The 19,428-nt window shown below is 42.8% G+C and overlaps 1 pseudogene; it reads right to left on the bottom strand.

Moving 5' to 3' along the window:
• Nucleotides 1-211: 211 nt before the first annotated feature.
• Nucleotides 212-5,501, bottom strand: LOC144266439 (up-regulator of cell proliferation pseudogene; annotated as a pseudogene).
• Nucleotides 5,502-19,428: the final 13,927 nt, after the last annotated feature.

Below are 19,428 nucleotides of genomic sequence, written 5' to 3'. Positions count from 1 at the left end.
TGAACTCAGAGTTAAGCAGTTCCCTGTACTAGCTTTTCTACTGGGAAGTTGCTCTAGCAGAGAACCAATTACTATATTACAGTCTGTATCTATTTGAGAGGTTTTTCCTATTTTTAATTCAATTGGAGTTTGTGCTCTGTCCTGGTGATGTATTAGTGGATCTCAAGCACTGCGTCATGCACCCTATGTAAACAGACTCTCAGTAAATTGCTTATTTCCTGTTAAAAATTTGCTTTATGCTCTCCAGTGCCTGATCTTCAGTTATTGTGCCCCAGTCCTCTGGGAGATCAGCTGGTTGAGCATTATACTGTTTCACAAACTCCTGATTGAACTTCTGAAAAACAAACTTCCAGTAACTGGAAGCTTCTATGCTGGGATCGGGCTGAATGCTCCAGTCTGGGTAATAGTCCAGATACTCTTTGTAGGGATGAGCAATCCACTTTGTGTCTGAATTTTGGAATTTACCATTGCCAACTACAGCAGAGGAGCATATGTCATAGACAAGCTTTTCATTACACACATTCCTGTATTGCCCTAATCCTTGCGGGCGATGCACTAATGCAAAGTGCTCCTTGTGACTAGGGGCTCCTGCCTCACAGGGGACCTTACAGAATGGACACTGCTTCCCGCAGCCAAACACTTGCTTGAAGATTTCAGCCACAGGCTTCAGTGACAGTTTAGAGAGTTTTGACTCAACTTCTATACTTTTCAGTTCAGCTAAGATTTGATCTTCCAGAGCAGGAAGTAAAGTTGGTATAAAATCTGAAAATTGTTTAAGACTTGCTGTATTTATAAACCGTATCCCCACTAAATTATCCCTGGAAATGACTAGGTCCTTCTGCAGCTCTTTGCAAACAGAATCTAAAAAGTCAGAGACTGTGTTTTTCTCTGTAACACTGGTACATTTAAGAGCCTTCCTGACTTTATCTATCACTGGGGACAGAATCTTTTTCTCGATGTCTCCCAAGTCTTTCATCTTGCTGTAGAGCTCCAAAAGCTGTCTCCTTATCCAGGTTTGGACAAAATCTTCATATGTACCAATGTATTTCACATAGCTGTCAAAGTTGCTCTCCTTCAACAGCATCTTCAGTAGCTCAAACTGGAAAAAGCTCCGGTTCCTGTATGTAATGGATTGCTCACAGATGAGAATGTCATCCACTATTTGCACTCCAAGTACCTTGTACACATATTCTACCAGGGCAGGTTTGAGACACTGATCACAGAAATCCCTCGCCCTTGTTTGGCTTTCATCCTTTTCCAAATAGAGATCCATAAACATGGAGAAATACTGAGGTTTCAGCTTCTCCAGACATTGCTGAGGATCATTTTCTTTGATAAAATCTTCGTGCACCTTTTGAAATGCACAAGCTGCTTCCCCCAAAATGTGACGCTTCAGGTCAACTTCAAACAAAGGAGAAGTGTGAAGTTTCTCAATCTCCTCCTCTTTTAACCTCTCATTAACCATATGCAGCAGTTCTCCACAATAGGTTTCATCACAGTCTGTTTTGGATTTAACTTTTTTCTTCAGTGTATTTTTTGCATTCATTCATTAAAGATATAGCAAGCTCTTCAGTTTTACAGTAACATTCCTGTGAGAAGTATTCTGCAACTGCTCTGGTCCATTTTAGGTTTAAGTATTCCTTCTTCATTGGGAAAGACTTCATTCTATAATCCAGCAGGCTTTTTGCATGTTGTAGTATCTGTCCGACAGCACCCCCTCTGTTCTCCAGATCCTTTCTCAGCTGGAGATCCATATCTTGAACAATCTGACGTGTCTGTAAAGTACAGAGCGTTAACTCTGACAAGGTTTCTTGCCACATCATTTCAAATTCTTTTTTCAGTTTCTCATGGTCTAGTTTATCTTCTCTGTTTCGGCATTCAGCCAAGAGTCTGGCAACTTCCCCTTCAATTTTCTGCTTGTACTCAGACTGGATATTGTCTATCTTTTGCCGTCCTCTTCGTATTCGAATTGCTTCCTCACAGTTACTGGTTGAATAATTTTCAAGTTCTCTTTTGAGGCTATTTGCGCTCCTTTTGAAATCTTCTCTGTACTTTTCTATCAGGTTCAAATTTGGAGCTTCACCTTTAAAATACTGTTCTAAGTTATTCAAGAGCTTCTGTTCTCCCTGCTGTAGTTTCCCTTGTGCTTCCATTTTTAAGCTGTGTAAGAGATCACCCTCTAGTGTCTCTGGCAGCTGATTCTGGATAAAAGTTTCTTTTTCAGATACCCAGAGATACATCTCCTTGCAGAAACCCCATTACCATTCAGAATACTTCATAGACAGCTCGTGATAGGCTTCAGCTACAAGGCTGTTTCTAAAGCTAAAGATGAAGTTCTCATGTTTCACTGAGTTCCACAGGTTCCTCAACCATTCAATAAAATCAGGAATATCCTTTCCAGCTCTTTTCCGCGAATGGTTCTCTATGAATTCAAACAGGTATTTCTTTAGCTGACACTCACTCTCACTTGTATCCAATGTTTACGGGAGCCATGGGAGGGACTTCATGCCACAAGCCAGTCATGTACCAATTTTGTTTTTCTGGGTCATACTCCATAATATCAGAAAATGCCATTTCCCTGCTTTGCTTTTCCATCCTTGCTGCAGCTTTGGTCATTTCATTCAGCTGCTCCAGGAGCTGTTTCCTGTCCCTCATGTTTTGATCATGAGCAGACACATCACTGACGTTCTGGTGCACAAACTGGCAGTTTGCCTGTTGTTCTATTTCCTCCATTCTGAGAAATGCATGGACCACAATTTGCAGAACATCCTTCATTTCTGTGGCATTCTCCATGGCCATGTTAATGATGGTGATGTCACTCAGTCCAATCACCAGCGTGGCCAGCTCATTGTCATGTTGATAACTGTCTTCCAGTGCTGCTAGTTCAGGGGCCTTCAGACCTTCAGTGTCTATCACTAGGATGAAATCATAGCCAAGCACCTCCTGAACAGCTTCTGTAACTTTAATGAGCATCATGAGGGCTCCTCGTGTACATCGACCGCTGATCACTGCAAACTGCAGGCCGAACATGGTGTTGAGAAGGGTGGATTTCCCAGTGCTCTGCACTCCCAGCACTGTTATAACCACCATTCTGGATCTACCCCTAGTCTGATATGGAGATGAGTTAGAACATCTACTACCCAGTTCATGGGGATGTTGGAGGCATCTCCATCGATCAGCTCCACAGGAAACCCTTCCAGCATCAGGTCAGCTGCTGTGCATGGGAGATGGGAGAATTGTCTTTGGCTTTCTTCCATTTTCCCTTCTTTAACCATTGAGCATTCAGCTTCATAGAACTGCCCCAACTCACGCATGAAATGCTCCACCCCCAAGGAACTATCAGATATTAATTTATCTAATTCCTCCAGCTGTTTTCGGTCCACTCCTGGAGTTTCACATTTCTCTTTATACTCCGCCCGCATTTTAGAAAGATTCCCCCTAGCAATATTATCCAGGCTAAATTTCATCCATTTTAGAAAGTAATGTTTCTCCACTGTAGGCAAGTTTTCTATTCCATTGATAAACTTAGACAAACCATTAGTAAGGTCACACTGATTCTGCTGTCTGCGTATCTCTAACCATTTCTGTTTCAGCTCAGATTTATAGTCTTCAGTGGCCATGACCCCTTGTCTTTTCATTCGGCACTTCTCTTTTTCCAATTTAGCCAAGTTTTTCCATAGGTCTCCTTGCAGTCTCAGCATTTCCCTTTTGCATTTTGCCCCATCTCTTATTTCTGCAGTGATTTCTTCAGTATATTTCCTCACACACTGACATGCCTGACAGTCCTCATCCACCAGGATTCCTAGGTCAGGTGCCATCACAGCCATGGCTTCCAAACTCACTGTCTTCGGAGATTAATTCATTATGGTTCCTATGGTGGACTGCACCTTTTTCACAAATCCTGCATTATTCATGGTACGATCTTTCACCAGTAGCTGTGATTTGCTCAGCTTCAACACTGAGGCCAGCTTATTAAGGAATCCCAGAGTTTCTTTGGGTTTCTTATTCTTGCAGTTGAGGATGAAGTAATATTTAGAGCTGGATTCTTTCAGAGATGATATCAGTGCGTATTCTCTCTCACCGATGCTCTCGGTAACTATGAACACTGCGGAGGAGACCTCTGTTAAAAAGCTAAACTGTAGCCAGTGGGACTCAATGTCTCCACGCAGATTTGTAATTGCAATGGGTTCTGGGAAAAGCTCAGAATTTTCCGTCCCCCCAGGGAAATACCAGGAAATCTCAACCAGCCCATCTGCGATTTTCCAAAGAAAGTTCCCAGAATCCGTGTCCCGCACAGATAAAGAAATCGTGGTGCTGCTGGGAGGGGCTGAGAACCTCATAGAGGAGTTGGGACTTGGAGAAGCTGTAGCTCCCCATCCACACAAAAGAAATGGTTGGCATTGACATGAGCATCAAGCTCTCCTCTCTGAACCCTCTGCTCTGTGCCAGGGAGTGCGGCCTCCACTTCCGCACAATGTCCCTCATGGCCCACAGTATTAGGGTGCACTTGGGGGTGTCAAGGGTGAGTAGCAGCAGAGGAAGGGAAAACTGGCACATGGGCATTTTGGACAGGATCTCCTGCTGTAGGAAACTGTCTGAGCAAAGCAGAACAGCACAGAGAACATCAAGAGGTTGCATAGAAATTTTCATCTCAGTGTCACTAAAATAGAAAGAGCCATCAATATGCAGCTTCTCCTCATAATCACCCATTTCTTCTGCAGGAGCCTTGTGCCCAATGCTTGTATTTCTGGCCTTCCCATTCAGAGCCATGACCTTCCTCAGGAAATGCCAAGGTAAATCACCTAATGCCTCTGGAATCCTGTTCTTGGTGCTTTCTGGGTGGATCTCCAGGACATCCCTCAGCCTGATCTTGGTGCTTCTGTGCTTCTCCAGGTTTAATCTGGACAGAACATCTTGAAATGCTTTACTTCTTTCTACAGAACGAAGTTAAAACAAACCAAAATTTCAGAGTAGAAAATGGTGACTTTATATACAGTTTACTGATTCCATAGACAGCCTGATGTTTGTAATTTAAAGAAAAGCAGAACCCAGTAAGTAACAGATGACTTATACATCCTGGGTTCAATTCTTCTCTTACTTATATTGGTATAACAAAAATGAAACCAATGGGATTACTTCCATGCAAATAAAACATAGTTCTGGCCCACTTTGAACTCCACTAATGCAAGGTTGGTTTGCATTGTTTGATCCCAATCCTTATCCTCAGCGCAGTGCAAAGTCCACTTTAAAATGGCTTAAGTGGCCAATTGAGAATTTCCTAGAAAATCTTCCTGTATAACCAGCTCTATGACATCACAGTTCACAGCTACTGGAGGAGGGGGCATAGACTCAGGACCCTGTCTCTGTGGTGATCCCAGAAGCTGGAATGATCCCTTGGCTGCTCTAAGCTGCTGCTCAGGATCAGACTGGTGCCTGGCAGTCTGAGGATCAGGTGTCTGTGATGGTAGCCTTCACCCCTCACCCTGAGCTCTGCTGGGCATCAATGGCTCATCCGGAGGATTTGACCCTTTATTTCCCTTTCAGCAGTCAGTGCAGATTACGCCTTCTGGGAAGACTTATTTTTGATTTTCTTCATATCTTCCTCCATCTCTTTGCTGGGACATGTCTTTTACAGGTGTAGCTAACAGCACTGTGGCTTTGCTTACCTCCCAGCGACCAAATCAGTCCCTTGACTCACGCTACTTTCTCTATCCTTTTGGGGAGCTGTGAGTACTGTCATTACTTACAAAGCAAATTTACCCACATTGCAACATAGGGAGCTAATGCTAAGACACCTCCAGGCAAGTCCTGGTACGGTAATGTCTCCAGTGCAGTGTAAGGGTATTTGGATCTGATAAACGATTAATCCATTTATTATGTGTTATAGAGACATTATTAAGGTCACAAGAGCAAACTATTCCACTGCACAGGAAAGATAGGAAGAATGGCAAAAGACCACACTGGCTTAACCAGGAGATCTTCCATGATCTAAAAATAAAAAAAAAGAATCCTACAAAAAGTGGAAACTAGGTCAAATTACAAAGGATGAATACAAACAAACACCACAAGTATGTAGGGGCAAAATTAGAAAGGCCAAGGCACAAAAGGAAATCAAACAGGCTAGAGACATAAAGGGTAACAAGAAAACATTCTACAAATACATTAGAAGCAAGAGGAAGACCAAGGACAGAGTAGGCCCATTACTCAATGAAGACAAAAAAGCAATAACAGAAAATGTGGAAATGGCAGATGTGCTTAATGACTTCTTTGTTTCGGTTTTCACCAAGAAGGTTGGTGGCGATTGGACGCCTAACACAGTGAACACCAGTGAAAATGGGGTAGGTTCAAAATAGGGAAAGAGCAAGTTGAAAATTACTTAGACAAGTGAGATGTCTTCAAGTCATTAGAGCCCAATGAAGTGCATCCTAGAATACACAAGGAGTTGACTGAGGAGATATCTGAGCCATTAGCTCTTATCTTTGAAAAGTCATGGAAGATGGGTGATATTCCAAAAGACTGGAAAAGGGCACATATAGTGCCTATCTATAAAAAGGGAAATAAGGACAACCCAGGGAATTACAGACCAGTCAGCTTAACTTCTGGACCCAGAAAGATAATGGAGCAAGTAATGAAGGAATCAATTTGCAAACATCTAGAAGATAATAAGGCGATATGTAATAGTCAGCATGGATTTGTCAAGAACAAATCATATCAAACCGACCCAATAGTTTTCTTTGACAGGGTGATGGCCTTGTGGATAGGGGGAAGCGGTAGATGTGGTATATCGAGACTTTAGTAAGGCATCTGATACAGTCTCAAATGACCTTCTCATTAAAAAGCTAGGGAAATACAACCTAGATGGAGCTATTATAAGGTCGGTGCATAACTGGTTGGATAACCATTCCCAGAGTAGTTATCAATGGCTCACAGTCATGCTGGAAGGGCATAACGAGTCGGGTTCTGCAAGGATCAGTTCTGGGTCTAGTTCTGTTCAATATAGTCATCAATGATTTAGATAATGGCATAGAGAGTACACTTATAAAATCTGCAGACGATACCAAGGTGGGAGGAGTTGCAAGTGCTTTGGAGGATAGGATTATAATTGAAAATGATCTGGACAAACTGGAGAAATGGTCTGAGGTAACTAGGATGAAATTCAATAAGAACAAATGCAAAATATTCCACTTAGGAAGGAACAATCAGTTGTACATGCACAAAATGGAAAATGACTGCCTGGGAAGGATTACCGCAAAAAGGGATCTAGAGGTCAGAGTGGACCACAAGCTAAATATGAGTGAACCGTGTAAGACTGTTGCAAAAAAAGCAAACATCATTCTGGGATATATTAGCAGCAGTGTTGTAAGCAAGACATGCAAAGTAATTCTTATGCTCCAGTCCACGTTGATTATGCCTCAACTGGAGTATTGTGTCCAGTTCTGGGTGCCACATTTCAGGAAAGATGTGGACAAATTGGAAAAAGTCCAGAGAAGAGCAACAAAAATGATTAAAGATCTAGAAAACATGACCTATGAGGGAAGATTGAAAAAATTGGGTTTGTTTAGTCTGGAAAAGAGAAGACTGAGAAGGCACATGATAACAGTTTTCAAGTACCTAAAAGGTTGTTTTAAGGAGGAGGAAGAAAAATTATTTTCCTATCCTCTGATGATTGGACAAGAAGCAATTGGCTTAAATTGCAGCAAGGGAAGTTTAGATAGGAAATTTTTCCTAATGTCCGAACTGTCAGGGTGGTTAAGCACTGGAATAAATTGCCTAGGGAGGTTGTGGAATCTCCATCATTGGAGATTTATAAGAGCAGGTTAGACAAACACCTGTCTGGGGTGGTCTAGATGGTGCTTGGTCCTGCCATGAGTGCAGGGGACTGGACTTGAGGACCTCTCGAGGTCCCTTCCAGTCCTATGATTCTGTAATGAATCACCAGCTCTGCTTTAGTTTAGGTTGAGAAGCCCTTTCTACTTAAATGTTAATTCTTCTAAGTGCTGTAAGAGCTGCATGCTTACTTGGACTGTCTTGAAATTTCTTGTCTCCTGGGGGAACAGGATAGGGTTAGTGACTCAAATTTCGGGGTCATTTTAGCAAGGAGTTCCCTAGACACAGCTCGTCAAAAACACAGCATTTTGCAAAATCAGCAGTCTTATAATGGAGGGGATTGTGCACCACACAGCTCAACATCCCCTACTTGATCTCAGTCACTCAGCATTTATTTCAGCCAGTGTGTGGCACTCACTGCCCGTTTGAGGAAGCAATACTGAAAACATCTATTAAAGGAAACCTTTGGCTTTCTAGAACACTGCATGCAAACACTCATGAGCCAAAGAGATTGAAACGTGCATGTGCTGTGAGCCTAGGCAAGAGTCTTTCCAGACTCTCACAGTAGCTGGATGGCTCAAGTACATTTGAGCCCTACTCTACTCCACAGTATTAACAACCTTCCTCAGAATACCATCCTTGCCACCATGAATGTCACTTTCCTATACACCAATATCCCTCACAATGACAGGATAGCTGCCTGCCCCAAATATTTAAAAGACAGTGGACAACCATCAATTATCCATCCCAAACACATAGCCAAACTCATCCAGTTCATCCAGCCTGTTATAGATTTACCTTCAACAATAAACATTTTGTCCAAAGCATGAGAACAACCAGGGGTACTAGGATGGCTCCCCAATATGCTAAACTCTTCATGGGTCATCCTGAAGAAGAATTTCTGGAGAAGTGCATCATGAAACCAGTGATATACCTGAGAAATTTTCGTCCTATGGGAAGACAGCTTAAACTCCCTCAGACTTCCACCACAACTTCAACAACCACCACCCATCCATTAAACTCTCTCTGGAGCTTTCCCACACTAGCATCAACTTCTGGACAACACAATCAGCTTCAACAATGGAACCCTACAGACAACCATATACAAGAAACCCATGGATCACCACACCTACCTTCATAGATCTAGTAACCACCCCAACCATACCAAGAAATATGTTATTGACAGCCAGGCACTCAGATACCACAGAATGTGCTCTGAGGAGAAAGTAAGTGATATATACCTTAATGAAGGGATAGCCTATTTTTTGTCAAGGTCCAAATTTCTTGGTCAAGGTATAGTCAAGGTCCAGATTCCAAGAAAAAAAAAATTGAGAAACCCATAATGATAATAAACAAATAAAAACATTGTGGGGTCCATTCAAAAGCATCTCGCAGTCCGGATTTGGCCCATGGTCCGCCTATTGACTATCCCTGGCTTAACACACTAGTTGTCGATATTGTGAAGGCCAAGACTATAACAGTGGTCAAAAAAGACCTAGGTAAATTGATGAAAGATAGGTCCATCAATGACTATTAGCCAGGATGGGCAGGGATGGTGTCCCTAGCCTCTCTTTGCCAGAAGTTGGGAATGGGTGACAGGGGATGGATCACTTGATGATTACCTTTTTGGTTCATTCCCTCCGAAGCACCTGGCATTGGCCTCTCTCAGAAGACAGAATACTGAGCTAGATGGACTTTGGTCTGACCCAGTATGGCCATTCTTATGTTCACTTAAAACCACCTTCACCAAACAAGGACACTCCATCAGAGAAGTAGATTGCATCATGCAACAGGCCACCCAAATACCCCAGGAGAACCTGCTTCAATACAGAAATAAACCCCCTTCTGACTGCATACCCCTATTTGTCACCTACCACCCCACACTGGAACCCATACACTAAAGCTAGTGTAACCACCAATGGGTGTAAACAACTACAACCCATACTCGATGGGTACCCCATCATGAAAGAAATATTTCAAGAATCTTCTCTTCTGGTCTTCGAACAATCTCTTCAAACTCATTGTTGCCCTGGTTTGAGGGATGTGTGTACCCCATTATGTGATCAAACTAATTGCAACCATATTATGTGCATTCTGCCAATATGAATTAATGAAATAGACCACCACATAGTTAAGGGTTAATTTGGAGACAGGCTTTTAGAAGCGAGGTCATATCTAGCTCATAGTTTTTGCTAATCAGAATGGGAGGAGGGGACAGACAAGTAAACAACTGAGACTGAAAACCTTGGTGGTTGGAAAATTTTGAATCTAGGTACCTCTGATATGAAAAGTTTACTGAAAGTTAGAAAAGAGATGATCCAGTTGGGGTCATTATGACCTCTGTGTTTTGTAGAAGTTAGTTATAAAAGATTAGCTAATAGAGTATATTGTGGAGCAGTCCTCTGAAGCCATCTTGAGACACTTTTTTCTGACACCCTTTCTCCCCGGTGGGTGAGCAACTGGCCACTGCAAACCTGCTGTTAATTACTCAATACCATTCCAGATCTTAGGAAAAATATCTGAGATGTTCTAAACCTATTGCTTATGTCTCTGTATGCTTAAATCTAATAAACTGCAGTGTTAGATAAGAGCATACTTACTTGCATTTAATCCTTGATTAGAAAGAACTGCTGTGTTCCTATTGATTGATTCCTGACACTGCATGGAGTGAAATAGTTAAGTTGCCCCTGCTGTGGGTTCTGAAAACCCCAGGTAACACTCGTCATCAAGAGGAAGCTCCCCACAGACCAGGACACACCCACTCAAAGCAGCACCAGACTCTGCCAGAACAATAGATGCAAAACTTGCAGACATATCTCCATTACTATCATGATCAACACTCCACACAAAACACCTTTCAAGATTCCAGGATCTTATACATGCCTATCACATGTAGCATACTTCATCCAGTGCACTAAATGCCCGAATAATGATTATATGGATGAAACAGATAACCACTATACACTCAAATGAATATACACAGGAAAATGATAAAAGACAAAAATACCCTATCACCTGTGGGTGAACACTTTTCTTAAAGTAATCACTCTATATCTGACCTATCAGTCCCAATCCTCAAAGGAAACTTGCACAGCATTTTCAAAAGAAGAACCAGAGAGCTTACATTCATTACTCTACTGGACACCAAATCGTGGATCATGGACATCATGGATTGAACAGAGACACTAGATTTATGGTTTATTAAAACAATCTGTAATCCACTAATGCCCTCTTTTTTCCCTATGATTGCAGAGGTGCTAATGGCCCACTCTACTTTGAATGGTCCCTTACAATATGTGCTAACTACTTATGCTAAATAATCTGTTCCATCTTGCATTTTGCTCTGACATTGGGAGTAATGTTCCCAGATCCGAAGAAGAGCTCTTTGTGGCTCAAAAGCTTGTCACTCTCACCAACAGAAGTTGGTCTAAGAAAAGATATTTCCTCCCCCACATTGGCTTTCCAATATCCTGGGATCTACCCAGCTACAACTACACTGCAGACAACCCTATGCTTGGCAGAAATCTGAGAATAATCTCTAGGAATATTGACAGGTTTCAGAGTAGCAGCCGTGTTAGTCTGTATTTGCAAAAAGAAAAGGAGTCCTTGTGCCACCTTAGAGACTAACCAATTTATTTGAGCATAAGCTTTCGTGAGCTACAGCTCACTTCATTGGATGCATTCAGTGGAAAATACAATGAGGAGATTTATGTACACACAGAACATGAAAAAATGGGTGTTATCACACACACTCACTTAAGATGAGCTATTACCAGCAGGAGAGTGGGGGCAGGGGGTGGGGGGAAGAAAACCTTTCTTGATAACTTCTGGAAATGGCCCACCTTGTTTATCACTACAAAAGGTTTTCTCCCGTGCGCCCCCCCCCCCTCCGCTGGTAATTATTATTTTCTGCAGGTATCTGCTGCTGTTCTTGTGACACAGTGCCCTCTGGTGGGCAAAAGGTGGTATGCAGCAACATATTGGCAGAAGCTTTTTTTTTCTACACAAAAAATTAAAGATATGCATGACTCATTAATTATGCATGCCTACAGTAGTACAGAATTCCTCCAGGAGTAATATTTGGAGAAAACCTGATTTCACAACAGCTGTTCCTTTTTAGAAGATTTTCTTCTTTGATGAAACACAAATGCCTCATGATTAAAAAAATCCCATTCCCCATGCACCAAGTGAACACTCCAAGGGTTGAAATGCAGTAGCATTCAAGTTCAAAATCTTGGTCTTTATCTTCAAGGTGCTCAATGGCCTTGGCCTAGTGTATCTAAAAAATCAACTAACGCTACAGGACAAAGACTGTGGTCAACATTTACTCTTGTCTGCCACAATGAAATGGAATTCTTTACAAGGGTAAAGCTCGTCTAGGTAGGAGACAGAGTTTCCTTGAAAAGGTGACCAATAATTTAAATCTGATTGAATATCAGATTAGGAGTGAGCAGAGGGATTCAAAGAGAAAAGTGATGGGTTCAAATCAACAGGTAGAGAACGTGCTTTTAGCAGCTCAACCTCAATACATTATTTCTTTAAAAAAATGCTTATGGATAAACTGGACACAGAAATATTTTGGATTGCTTTTTCCCAAAAATGGCTTTTCTGAATTGTTTGGGATATATACTCAATGTGTGTCCACCTCAGATACCCATCCTACCTGACCTTAAATGAAATTGATGAGTTCAGCATTAAAAATTAAACATTGTTTTAAAATTAAGTATTTTAAATACTTGTGACACCTTAGAGACTAACAAATTTATTTATATGCTCAAATAAATTGGTTAGTCTCCAAGGTGCCACAAGTCCTCATTTTCTTTTTGCGAATACAGACTAACACGGCTGCTACTCTGAACCCTATTTTAAATATGTTATTCTTCCTCTATTATGTGGTCATGGCCTTTCCAGTGTGCAGTAAATCTGAAATTACTGAAATTGAAAATTTCTGAAGCTTACTTTTACCAGCTTAGGTTAAAACTTCCCCAATGTACAAAATTATTTTACCCTTGGATTTCCACTTGTCAAGGTTCCTTTCCCACTCTGAACTCTAGGGTACAGATGTGGGGACCTGCATGAAAACCTCCTAAGCTTACTTTTACCAGCTTAGGTTAAAACTTCCCCAAGGTACAAAATTATTTTACCCTTGGATTTCCACTGCCAGCACAAAACTTTATCTGGGTTTCTGAAAAAATGGAGTTTGGACACGTCTTTCCCCCCAAAATACTCCCAACCCTTGCACCCCACTTCCTGGGGAAGGTTTGGTAAAAATCCTCACCAATGTGCATAGGTGAACGCAGACCCAAACCCTTGGATCTTAGAAGAATGAAAAAGCATTCAGTTTCCTTACAAGAAGACTTTTAATAGAAGTAAAGGAATCACCTCTTTAAAATCAGGATGGTAGAAACCTTGCAGGGTAATTAGATTCAAAACACAGAGAATCCCTCTAGGCAAAACCTTAAGTTACAAAAAAGACACACAGACAGGGATAGTCAGTCTATTCAGCACAGCTCTTTTCTCAGCCATTTCAAGAAATCATAATCTAACACATACCTAGCTAGATTACTTACTAAAAGTTCTACGACTCCATTCCTGTTCTGTCCCCGGCAAAAGCACCATACAGACAGACACAGACCCTTTGTTGTTCTCCCTCCTCCCAGCTTTTGAAAGTATCTTGTCTCCTCATTGGTCATTTTGGTCAGGTGCCAGCGAGGTTACCTTTAGCTTCTTCACCCTTTACAGGTGAGAGGATTATTCCTCTGGCCAGGAGGGATTTTAAAGGGGTTTACCCTTCCCTTTATATTTGTGACAACTATTCATCGAAAGAAAGAAATTAGTAGTCCTTACATATCTTGCTTTCTTTCCTTGTGTCCATCTTCCTTAGATCATAAGGTCTTTGTATTGTTAAGGAAAAGTTAGCACATGTGACTCCATTTTGGTTTGGGGCCCATCATTGTCTAAAAGCAAGCACATCATGCACCAGGAGGAGTGTTCCTTAGACACTGTGAAAATCCCTGTGAAAATCCTCCTCCTTGTCTCCAGCCTGCCTTGACTCCCAGTATCTGATTTTTGTCAGTCTCTAACTCCCTATCTCCTGGCCTGTGATGTGAGGCCTCCCATCCTGATAATAAAAGTTCCTGATGCATGGCTTTAGGACCATGCTGTGTAATTAACATACTGGTTTAGCACGAGGAATGCAGCAAGCAGGGATAGGTGGTAGATAAGAAAAGGGTTTGTTTATTGGCTAAGATTTCCGATGCACGAGGGCAATATGCTTTGCTAAAAAGTATATAACCTTTGTATAATCTGTATTTGAGGTCCCCTCCTGGCTAGCAGGCGGGCACCACGCTCGAGCGCAATAAACTTGGAGTTTTGTGGGAACTCTGCAGTTGTGGACTTTGTTTCTGTGCCTCAGCCTAGATTCGAACTGTGCGAGATCTATCAGGTATAATTCGTAACAGCATTTGTGTGCATGTCCTACCAGGTGTAATTCGTAGCATTTGTGTGTGTGTCCTACCAGGTGTAATTCGCAGCATTTGTGTGCGTGTCCTACCAGGTATAATTCGTAGCATTTGTGTGCGTGTCCTACCAGGTATAATTCGCAGCAGTTGTGTGCGTGTCCTACCAGGTATAATTCGCAGCAGTTGTGTGCGTGTCCTATCAGGTATAATTCGTAACAGTTTTAGGGAGTGTCCTTACTTTTTCTGTTTTGTAAAGCACACACAATTGGTACTGAAGAGATAAATAATGGATACATCACCAAAAAACAAACAAAAAACAAAACAAAACGCACCTTTGTCATAAAGGTTGGTCTCCTCAGTAAAGTAAGCCATAAAAATTAGGACAAAGGCTACGAAGTCAAGTACTCTCAAGTTAGGAAATACCAGAATGAGTATTGCCCATGAAACATTAACTCTGCAATAAATGAGGCAGGGATCCTGCAGACAACAGACTCCTTCAATACACAGCCCCAGAGCAGAGAATTCTGTGCACTGAATAAGGCAGGGGTCGCGAGGGAAAAAAATAACATGGGATCATGTAATTAACGTCTGCATCATCGGGCAAAGGCACAAAAGGACTGAATTAAGGGTACCACGGCAACACTTATTTGGACATTTGCTAACCTAAAAATGCTAAACTTTGTAACCTTTTAATCCTTTTTAAAACCTTGACTTTGTATTTCCTAATTATTTGATGGTTTAATTTATTGATGAAAGCTAACCTAAGAAGCATTAAACAAAGGGTTTTTGGTTTCTTAATTTCCTTTGTTTTTGAATAGAAAGAACATCTGTTATATATGTGCGGTTTAAACAATAAAGCTCTTACTCATCTGTTGTTTTCAGTATGTATTTTATTGCCATTCTTATCTTTGTGAAGGTCCCTTTTCACCACTCAGTGCTGTGTTGATCAGAGTATAGAAAGTAATTAAATTAAACTGTATTAAAATAAAACTCATTTTCTGCAACTTCAGTATCAGTGAAAGTTCTAAGCTCTAATCCTCAATTTGTAAGAAGCAGATAAACAATATCCAAGTAAAAGAGCAGGAATTTTGCATCTTATTTTCACTGAGCCTTTACAAACGAAAGTAGCAAACAATTGCTCTTTGAAAAGAAACACTGTACAGTACCACAGTAGAAACCCAAATGAGCCCAGCAGGAGACTGTCCTGCTTATCCAAATCTGGTCCTGTTTCATTACAAACTTCCTTTCTGTGATGATGTTCTGGTAAGAAGGGGGCAATCAGTTGTCAAAGGTAGCTGTTGCCATGGCAGCCAGGGGGCTAGTCATTCTCCCCAAGTGTGACAAGGAGCTGGAGGCAGGGAGTGCTGAGTGGTGGATTATCTCTGATGTCACAACGCTACTGCTCAGGCAGCACCAGTGGGCAGCAAATGTGCACTGTGTGTGTGGGGGAAATAGGCTTTCCCAGTGCTCCCGTTTCCCCAAATTTCCTAAAGAAGCCAACAACAGAACACCGAATGCACATTAGTGATTGTTCCACACACATGCTAATTAGTAGCTGAAATTTGATTCAAATTCCCAATGGCATGTTTAGAAACCAGTGTTCCAAAACAAGGAGAGACCTTGTAAAACAGAAAATTTGGATGCTCTGGTGTATTTGTGGTTGTGTTAAAACTGAATACTGTGACTTTAAATTTTGGGCATGGTTCCTGGACCTACTTGCATGCTAAGCAGCTCAGTGGGGGCGTAGCAGCAGTCAGTCAGCAGGTACCTAGTGAATTGTGCCTCTCTGTTATAGGCAGAAGCTTACATTCTCTCCTTCTGATTTTGGGGTTCTTATGTGTTTTTGTTCTGGTCTTAAGAAACAAATTAGCGAGACATTGCAAACTTCCAGCAAGAATCATTTGTTTTTCTCTAACTTCTCTGCTTGTGTGCCAGAAAACCTAAAAGACACAATCTCATAAAAAAATGAAATACAATTCTGCAGCCAAAAGTCCTAACTTCCCTCATACTAATTTCCCCCTACTCTTACTGACACCTTCTGGTCAACTGTTTGAAATGGGCCACCCTCATTGCCACGACAAAAGTGATTTTTCCTCCCCTGGTATCCTACTCTTAATTGAATTGTCTCGTTGGAACATGTCCATCTCAATGATATTTCATTTGCTGGGAGTCCCAACCAAAATGGGATAGTGGGGGAGTTCAGAGGTTGTTGTAGGGGGGTTACAGCATTGCCACGCTCACTTCCATGCTGCCTTCAGACCTGCGCTCTGTGGGCAGCAGCCAAGAATCTTTCTGAAGTTAGAGGAGGTTCTAAGATGTGCGGATGGGTCCCTGCTGGTGAGAGCACCTCAGCTTGGGGCTCCTCCCTACTAGTCCCCTGGCAAATTAATGCAAGGACCAATTTGGGGGCATCCAGAAAAATGGACCCCTGAGCCCCAGAAGGAACTGCAAGGGAAGCCCTGAGCCCCAGCTGCAGATGCCGGGCAGACACCCAGAGTGCCGAGAGCCATGGGGAGGGGCATGAAAGTCCTGAGCTCAGCACCCCAGGCTTGGCTGCAGCCACGGGGGGTCAGAAGCCCCTAGCCCAGACACCCAGAGACGTGGCTGGAGCAGAAGTTTGCCAAGGCCAAACCCCTGAGCCCAACGCCGGGCTGTTGCAGTGCGCTCACTTCTGCATGCCTCTGGTGCACCTGATATCCCCAGCCCAGCAGACAAACATCTAGGAGGCCCCTACTGGGTTCTCCTGGCTGGAGGGATCCCAGCAGGACAGGGAGATCGGATTTCATGGGGCAGGGCTAATTCGATCTTGCCAACAAAGGCACAACAAGAACCAACAGCTGTCAGTTGAAGCCAGAGAAATTCAATTGAGAAGTAAGGCACATGTTTTTGACAGTGAGGGAGACTAACCACTGGAACAAACAGAAAAGGAGGACTTGTGGCACCTTAGAGACTAACAAATTTATTTGAGCATAAGCGTTCGTGAACTACAGCTCACTTCATCGGATGCATGCAGTGGAAAATACAGTGGGAAGATTTCATATACACAGAGAACATGAAACAATGGGTGTTACCATACACACTGTAATGAGAGTGATCAGGTAAGGTGAGCTATTACCAGCAGGAGATGGGGAAAAAAAAACAAAAAATAAAAAACCTTTTGTAGTGATAATCAAGGTGGTCCATTTCCAGCAGTTGACAAGACCGTCTGAGGAACAGCGGGCGTGGGTCGGGGGGGATTAACATGGGGAAATAGTTTTACTTTGTGTAATGACCCATCCACTCTCGGTCTATATTCAAGCCTAAATTAATTGTATCCAGTTTGCAAATTAATTCCAATTCAGCAGTCTCTCACTGGAGTCTGTTTTTGAAGTTTTTTTGTTGAAGACTTGCCACTTTTAGATCTGTAATTGAGTGACCAAAGAGATTGAAGTGTTCTCCAACCGGTTTTTGAATGTTATAATTCTTGACGTCTGATTTGTGTCCATTTATTCTTTTACATAGAGACTGTCCAGTTTGGCCAATGTACATGGCAGAGGGGCATTGCTGGCACATGATGGCATATATCACATTGGTAGATGTGCAGGTGAACGAGCCTCTGATAGTGTGGCTGATGTGATTAGGCCCTATGTTGGTGTCCCCTGAATGGATATGTGGACACAGTTGGCAACGGGCTTTGTTGCAAGGATAGGTTCCTGGGTTAGTGGTTCTGTGGTGTGGCGTGTGGTTGCTGGTGAATATTTGCTTCAGGTTGGGGGGCTGTCTGTAAGCAAGGACTGGCCTGTCTCCCAAGATCTGTGAGAGTGATGGGTTGTCCTTAAGGATAGGTTGTAGATCCTAGCTGATGCATTGGAGAGGTTTTAGTTGGGGGCTGAAGGTGATAGCTAGTGGCGTTCTGTTATTTTCTTTGTTGGGCCTGTCCTGAAGTAGGTAATTTCTGGGTACTCTTCTGGCTCTGTCAATCTGTTTCTTCACTTCAGCAGGTGGGTATTGTAGTTGTAAGAATGCTTGATAGAGATCTTGTAGGTGTTTGCCTCTGTGTGAGGGGTTGGAGCAAATGCGGTTGTATCGTAGAGCTTGGCTGTAGACAATGGATCGTGTGGTGTGGTCTGGATGAAAGCTGGAGGAATGTAGGTAAGCATAGCGGTCAGTAGGTTTCTGGCATAGGGTAGTGTTTATGTGACCATCTCTTATTAGCACCGTAGTGTCCGGGAAGTAGATCTCTTGTGTGGACTTGTCCAGGCTGAGGTTGATGGTGGGATGGAAATTGTTGAAATCATGGTGGAATTCCTCAAGGGCTTCTTTTCCATGGGTCCAGATGACGAAGATGTCATCAATGTAGCGCAAGTAGAGTAGGGGCATTAGGGGACGAGAGCTGAGGAAGCGTTGTTCTAAGTCAGCCATAAAAATGTTGGCATACTGTGGGGCCATGCGGATACCCATGGCAGTGCCACTGATTTGAAGGTATACATCCATCGTGGCCAGGATGGCCTTTTCTGGAAGACCACTGATGGATTGTAGTTTCCCCAGGATGTCGGTGGTGTCTCGAAGATAGCTGGGAATGCTGGTAGCGTAGGGCCTGGGGAAGAAGTGGATTCTCTGTTTCCTGGTATCCTCCCATCACAACTGCTTATCATTCGGGAAGGTGCCATGGCACCTTTTTGTGAATTACAAACAATTGGGCTTAATATGGTGGTAAGCGTGTGAAATGTCATAGCCAGTGAAATAGAGGCCGGATTAGGAGATCAAATAGTTTCACAACCGATGCCTCTATGAAAAACTCAGTGTGGGGTGAGGCATAGACTCTGCTGTTTTACTGGGTGGCCTGCTTGCTCCCCAGAATCAATAATGAGCAAGTGGGGTGATCCAGGGTGCAGCTCAAACATCTAACCAGGCAGGCCAGGGGCAGACATCAGGCCTGCAAGGGAAAGGTGAGTGTGGCAGTGACTTCACAAAGGCCTTTGGCAGGAACTCAGCCTATTGGGCAAAGATGATGAGGCGGGTGTGACCCCACAGAGCTCCCTTGACAACAGCCCGTCAGGACAGGGGTGCGGGGCAGGGGGAACCTCGGAGACTCTTGTAGCCTTGCTGCAGCAAGCCTCCATCTCGCGGTCCTTCGGTGGGGACCAAGAGACGGTTGGTG

This window comes from Eretmochelys imbricata, chromosome 6 (genome assembly GCF_965152235.1).
Source record: "Eretmochelys imbricata isolate rEreImb1 chromosome 6, rEreImb1.hap1, whole genome shotgun sequence".
Taxonomy (NCBI): Eukaryota; Metazoa; Chordata; order Testudines; family Cheloniidae; genus Eretmochelys; species Eretmochelys imbricata.
This window is presented reverse-complemented; position numbering and strand designations above follow the sequence as displayed.